The sequence below is a fragment of the Octodon degus genome, unplaced genomic scaffold (genome assembly GCF_000260255.1).
Source record: "Octodon degus isolate 3935 unplaced genomic scaffold, OctDeg1.0 scaffold00141, whole genome shotgun sequence".
Lineage (NCBI taxonomy): Eukaryota > Metazoa > Chordata > Mammalia > Rodentia > Octodontidae > Octodon > Octodon degus.
In genome coordinates this window covers 680,194-687,247 of record NW_004524717.1, presented here as the reverse complement: position 1 = coordinate 687,247, position 7,054 = coordinate 680,194, and positions in this window count along the sequence as shown.

Below are 7,054 nucleotides of genomic sequence, written 5' to 3'. Positions count from 1 at the left end.
TTCAACCTTGTGCTTATTACTGTATAGGCCTGCGGAGACAGCAGGGAACAGTGCAGGTTTCAAAGCTTTGGAGCTCAGAGGCCCAGGCTCATGTCATCCATGCTTCTCTCCAGGCTCTGAGCTTGTTGCCCTGCTGTGAGCACTGCCTGAACTCACTCAAGTGGTGTGCTTAGGTGCTTAGGTACAAATTCACTGGAGTCCTAGCACCAGGTCACAAAAACAGTGACTTCTATTTAATTTGTATGGTCACTAAGTCTGACCTAGAATAGCATCACCAACAGATAATTGTTACTGAGTATACAATATCCAACCTGAATCTCGGCAGATTAACTCATTAGACCCTAGAGGAAAGGTGATATTATTATTTTCATTTTTATCCCTATGAAAAACAAGAGACAGAAACTTAAGTAACTTGCCTAAGGTCACAGCACTGCTAAGGAAGAGAGGCAAGATTTCAGGCTGCCCGATCTTAGAGTTCATGCTCTTAATCACTATGCAATACTACACATACGCCTCTCTCTCTCTCTCTCTCTCTCTCTCTCTCTCTCTCTCTCTCTCTCTCTCTCTCTCCATCTCTCTCTCTGTGTCTTTCTCTCTCTGTCTCCCTTCTATCTGTCTTACTCCCCCACCCCAAAATGAGATTTCCAGTGACTATCAATTCAACACTCTACTAAAAATTTATTGTATAGACCTACATGTACTTAGAAGAATGTTCACAGCATTAGTGGTTATAATCACAAAGTAATTGGTAATCAGAAAAAGATAGGTTAGTATATCTGTACATTTCAATATTATGCAGCTCTTAAAAAGTAGCACATAGAGGTTATAGGTATAATATTACATATCAAGTATGTCTATGTCTAAACTCCCCCTTGGAAGAAGTCATTAAGATAATGGTGATAGAATTCTATTAACATTATTCTAACATACAAGCATACTCAACAAACTTCTATAAAACAAGAAGCAGATGAAATATTACTAATTAATAAAAAATTAATTAGGAGGATGGCATGCTGAACAGAACCCCATAAAAGCTCTTGACTTGGGCATCAGCAATAAATCTTCAGAGTAGGTCTGAAAGTAGTAGTAATAGAAGATCTGGTTATGGAAGTCCAAATTTCCTAGACTCTTGTCTACCTATGACAGTTACAAACTGTCCACAAAACAATTTTCAAAGTTGGTCTTATCTGAAACTATTTAATGAGATGTCTAGTGAACTAGTGAGGGTCGCTGGAGTGGACATGGGGTTTCAGAATAAAGACCCTTGAAGACTTGGTTTATCCCAATTGATGATGGCCCTGATGTAACAGGTAGCTCTCCACCTGTTGCCTTAAGTGAACCTGTCAGTTGACAGCTCCCACCAACATTCGCAGAACTCCCACCCAATCTTCAAGCTCTTTGCCTATTTAAACGTATAAATAGATCGGAAGTGATCACGAGATATTTGCCAAGAACTACAGCATAAATGACAACCAAAGTAAACAAAAGAAAAGATGCTAGCCAAGAAACAGAGAATGAAAGACGGGAAGCCAGAAAGTCTGTCGTCCAGGGTAGGAGAGAATCTACAAAGTGGCTGATTCTGAGTGAGCGTGTGAGGGTTGAAGGCATCGTGGCACCGTGACACCGGGAAGGCTCTTGTGGAGTGCCACATGACAGGGATCTTGGGGAACTTTGAAACACCAGTGCACTCTGCTCTAAAAACTGTTTGCACAGCTATTGTAATATAAATTTATTTGTATTTTTTCAAATTTTAAAATGAAGATACAGACCAGCAGTTGCATGTTGATGACTCTCAAGAGTCAAGGCCTCCGGGTAGCTTTTATCTTGCAAATGACATTTTAAGAAACTATTTCACAGCTGTTGTACAATAGCAGCCAATACTCTCCAGATCTTTCACTGAGTGGGTTTACAAATTTATGTCAACAGGACCTTGAAGGCATGAGAGATTGTTGCATAGTGTTATGGCTTGTATCCGGATCTTCCACTCCCATGCCAAAGCCTCATGCTGTCATAGGCAGCTGGATCTAGGGAGTGTAAATGTGGATTAACGGTGTGTGGTACTAAATTAAGCAACTAATTAGAATTGGCATAGTTCTGGGTGTGACTGTATGGATTTACTGAAGACAGAAGCCCAACCCTGGTGTAGCCGGCACCTCTCCAAAAGGCTTGTAACCTGCACAGGATAAAAGGGAAAGCCAATCTCTTCTTGCTGCTTGCTGTTCTGTGTTTTCTGCTTGTCATGCCGTGTACTATTTCTCCTCTGCCAGTCCCCTCTTGCCATGCCACTCTGCCTTGGAGCCCACTGATTATGGACTGAAATCTCTACCAACTGTGAGATGAAATAAACCTTCTGTTATTGCTTGTGCCAGATGTCCCCCCGCATGCAGTTATAGGTGGGGCAAAAGCTAGAGGTGGCTGGAGCTAGAGTGTGTAATGCTAGGGTCAAAGATGTGAAATTACCAAATTAGTCCATTGATTGTTTTGGCATAGTTCTGAGTACCCCACCCTGCATGTGAGTACAACCTGCCCTAAAAGATAAGACATAAAGGACAGAAAGAGGGTCACTGCTTCTCCCTTGCTGCTTGCTGCCTTCTGCCTTTTTCCTACCACGAACCGTTGCTCCTCTGTGATACTCCTCTGTCATGCCCTCTGCCTTGGAGCTATCTGATCATGGACTGAAACCTATATAAGCTATGAGCCAATTAAACCTTCCTTTAACTTTGTGTACCAGGCATTTTATCTTAGCAACTAAGACCCAAAGGGTGGGTGTTTGCTATTCTGTATACCTAGTGTCCTTTCCTCTTTCTGCTGATTTCCCTTTGTGCAACTCCTTCTGTGCTTTGGCTAGGCATTCTGATCTCTTAACACAAGGGGAGTCTGGGGCAAAGGGTTTGGTACTCAGCATGCCCACCATCCCTGCTCAGTCTCTGCTTTGGGATGGGCACGGGAACACGCTGTTCCAAGAAGAATAAATTCCACAATTTGGCCACTTGGAAAAAAAACTACTTCTTCTTTCCACTGGATTTATTTGATTTAAAGCAGAGAAATAAGAGGTTGAACCAGACACCAACCTTTTAGGGATGAGTTCAGCCAGTTGAGCCATCTGAAAGCAAAATCTAAGAGTTGGAGAGAAACTGCTCTGAAAACACTTAGATGAAGCTTTACCTGTGCTTAAATCCATGCCTGCCCTTTGCAATTTGTGATGTGAGGGGTAAACTTCCTGTCCTAGTTTTTGATTTTGAGTTTTCTATCATTTTTTACCATTAATGCTCATCTGCACAGAAAGTACTGCTGTTGGCAAATCATAGAAAACATCATTATGGTCACAGAATAGAAAGAAAATGCTGCAAACCTTAACAGAGGCAGAGGAGATGGAGAGTTGGGAGAGCCTGAACAAAGGCAGGGTCCTTGTAGAAGGAGTGATTGAAGAAAAAGGAAGGTTGTGGTTTGTGGAATCCAAAGATGCTTTCCCTGTTTGAAACAAAGAGAAAAGTGTTAAGAGTCATACTTAAGGTTGCAGAGGTGACAGGGGAGAAACTGCAGCCATGTTGGGAGGAGAGGAGATGGAATCAGTAGCTGTGTGCCCATCTGCCATATTCTAAAACCAACAGGCAATATCTAAGGTTCATAGATAGTTATCATGCTAACGGATGCAGCCTTATCCATCATAGAATAATATAAGTAGATAATATTTTAAATTGATAAAACACAGGATATAAATATATTATTGATAATATAACGCTACTAAAAAACTAAAATCAAAGAGTTATAAGAGGCAGGTGGATTAAGGCTAGAGTTGAGGCAGAGATGGTTTCCTTCCATGGATTCTTATGTTTTATGTTTAAATCATGTGCAGTATTAATTTAACACATTTTAAAAAATAAATGAGGTTGGGGCCAAGGAGATAGCTCAGTAGAATGAGTGCTTCCCTGGCAAGCACAAGGGCCTGAGTTCAATCCCCAGTCCCACCCGGGAAAAAAAAAAATGAGGCCAATTTCCATGGGGCACTATGGATAATCACCAAGAAATACTTGGAATGACAAAAGTAAATGAAAAACAGAATATGTTCCTAATTATACTAAATATGTAAGCATATCTATAAATATGCTCATACACATTTTTACATGTATGTGTTTACATTTATATAGAAAATTTATGAAAGAATGCTTAAGAAACTAGTGTCTGCCTCTGGACAGAGAACTTCAAAAATGTGTTCTGGAGTATTGCATAATCTGTGATATTCCTCATGTATGATTTAACTTCTTTTTAAAAAATATTCAAATATTATTTTCACATTGACTCAAAAAAGTCAATGTGAAAGTATTCCAAAGTGACTTGGCACCAAAGTGATCAATTCAAGGCAGGATTTCAGATAAAAGTTAAAGAACTAGACTCAAATGATCCCCCCCCCAAGAGGACTCACAGGGCCAAGCTGAATTGCCCCCCAAGTGAGTTCTTTTGTGCTAACACTGGAAAGCCTCAAGACCCGTCATCTTCCACAGGGAACTCAGACATGGAAATATCAAACCAGCCCACACCTTCAGACAATACTGAGAAAGCAAGTTCTGTGTTGGTGCTGCTATAGAGAGAGAGGTCAAATACAAAAGATTCTGATTCCTTGGAGCCTGGAGGACAGTGAACGACAGGATGGAGTGTGATAAACACATTGAGGAAAAACCACTAGAAAGGCACTATAGACTCGAGGTAGTTAGCATATTAGTTAACATATCGGTGGGATACACCCTTATCTATCATAGAATAATATCAGTAGATAATATTTTATCATATTTCAATACCCTGCCTTGAATTAATCACTTTGGTGTCAAGTCACTTTGGAATACTATCACGTTGGCTTTTTAAGTGGAAATAGTATTTGCATATTTTTTTAAAAAAAGTTAAATCACACATCAGGAATACCACAGATTAAGAATACCTTAGAGCACACTTTTGAAGTCCCCTGGCCAGAGGCAGTCGAGTTAGGGAGGCCGGCTGACCCCACAGCTCTTGGCCTCATTCTGACATCGTGTTCTCCTTGAGAATCCCCCTGATTCCTGCCCTGCCGCAGGGCCTCGCTTTCACAAACCCAGTCCAAGGAAAGATAGATTCCTGCTCCCCCTTCTCCTCAACAATTCAGCCAATATTTGTGGGTTTTGAGCAGACTTCACTGAGTACGATGGGGAATTGCTCCTCCCCTAAAAAAAATTATTTTTCTCCTTTTTTAATTTTTTACTTATTTGTTGATTTTGATGCTAGATAATATCACTGTCAGTGCTCAAAGCCCCTAGTTATCTTCTGGGGCTCCCAGGGCTCTCCCTGTCTGGTTCCTGTCCAAGCTATGCAAGGAATGGATTATCTTACCTCCTCAAGCCCAGCCTGACTCCTGGTGCTGCAGAGGCTCAAGAGATAAGGACCACAGGTCCCTCTTCCTCCTTTCTAGTGGTTTCCTGCCCCCGGATGATGAATGCTGGGAATATTCTCTGCCCCAGGAAAGACCTCTTTCAGCCCAGGCCCTAGACTTTGTCCCAAAAGACAAAATACATGGCAGTATTCAGTAATCCAGCACCAGTCCCCGACAGTCACAGGAAGAGTCACTTCCACCTATGAATGAAGGAAGGAAGGTCACCTAACAGAGAGGAGGGGCAGGGGCAGGAAACCAGAGACTCAAGAATCAGACTCAGAAGCACAGTTGTGGCCTCAGTCAGGCCAGCAACTGTGTCACTGATTGATTTAGCATCCTCTTCCACACACACCTCCTGTTTATTTTGGTATCAAAGTGAATTTAAAATGAAGTGATTTTTTTCCTTTTTTCTTTTTGTGAATAAAAATTACTCAGATATTTCTGAGATTGGTGAAAATGCCCTAATGTGTTACAAAACTAGATTTGATGAGCACACAAGGATTTGTCTTAAAGTAAGGCTGCCCTCCATCCACTTGCTGGACTCTCCTCTTCACCTTTCTTTTTGATTCTTACATAGAAGTCCCAGCTGATCCCATTGTTTGCTTCCCCTGGGGCAAAAAAACAAAACCTATACTCCTACTCAAAGCTGCTGGTGTTTGAGTAGACTTCCCTGGGTATGATAGAGAATTGCACCTCCTTTCTACTCGAAGCTGGTGTCAAGTAGGCTAAAAAATAGACATTTCTTATCTGATATTCAGCAAAGCCCCAAGCTTCAGGATTGTATTAACATCACTACAGCTTCTGCCAGTATTTTTGAATAAATAATTATCTGTAGGGTTCCTAATTAGATTCCTTTGATGGACCTTTGTGCCCCTCTCTAGCTATTTTAACAGTGCTTTTCATTCAACAGCTTGCCATTCAGAGGGTTATTCAGCCCCTGGGGTGGCCGTTGAAATAGGTAGGAGATGTCAGGAGCAGTGTTGTGAGTCAGTAGAGTCAGTAGAGGAGGATAGAGTCACAGTCTCATGATGGTGGCCAGTCCATCTCACTGCAGAATCACTCAGCAATGCCACTCAGCTGTCTGTGATGGGATTTCTTCTCTAGCAGATTCCAAGTGAAAAAGCAGCTTCCCTAAAGCCCACATGCCCTGCGTCCTTTCCAAGCAGGCCAATGGTTTGTCTGCATGCTCCTGCTCCCTGTGATCCCCACCTACCACAAGCCGAGTGTGCCAGCCATGCTATTGTGGCTTATATTTAGATGTCTCCCTCAAAGCCTCCTGAACTCATAGGTGGTGCTTTACAGAGCTTTCTGTCTCTAAGGTGTGTGACACTGGGATTAAAGGTGTGTGATACTAAATTAGTCCACTGATTAGAATTAACAGAGCTCCAAGGATATGGACAGGGGTAAGGATATGGATATGGATATGGATATGGATATGGATATGGATATGGTTAAAAGATAATGGAAGCCCCACCCTGTGTGTGGGCAGCAGCAATCAGTAGGTTTACAGTCTGAATGGAAGATACAGAAAGAGAAGAAAAGCAGGCTTACTGCTGCCACTGCCGCTTGTTGCTGCCTTCTGCCTACCCTGTCATAGACTCTCAGAAGATTCTGTGTAAAGAATGGTGAAGCAGTTACAGTCTTAGTTTATCAGGC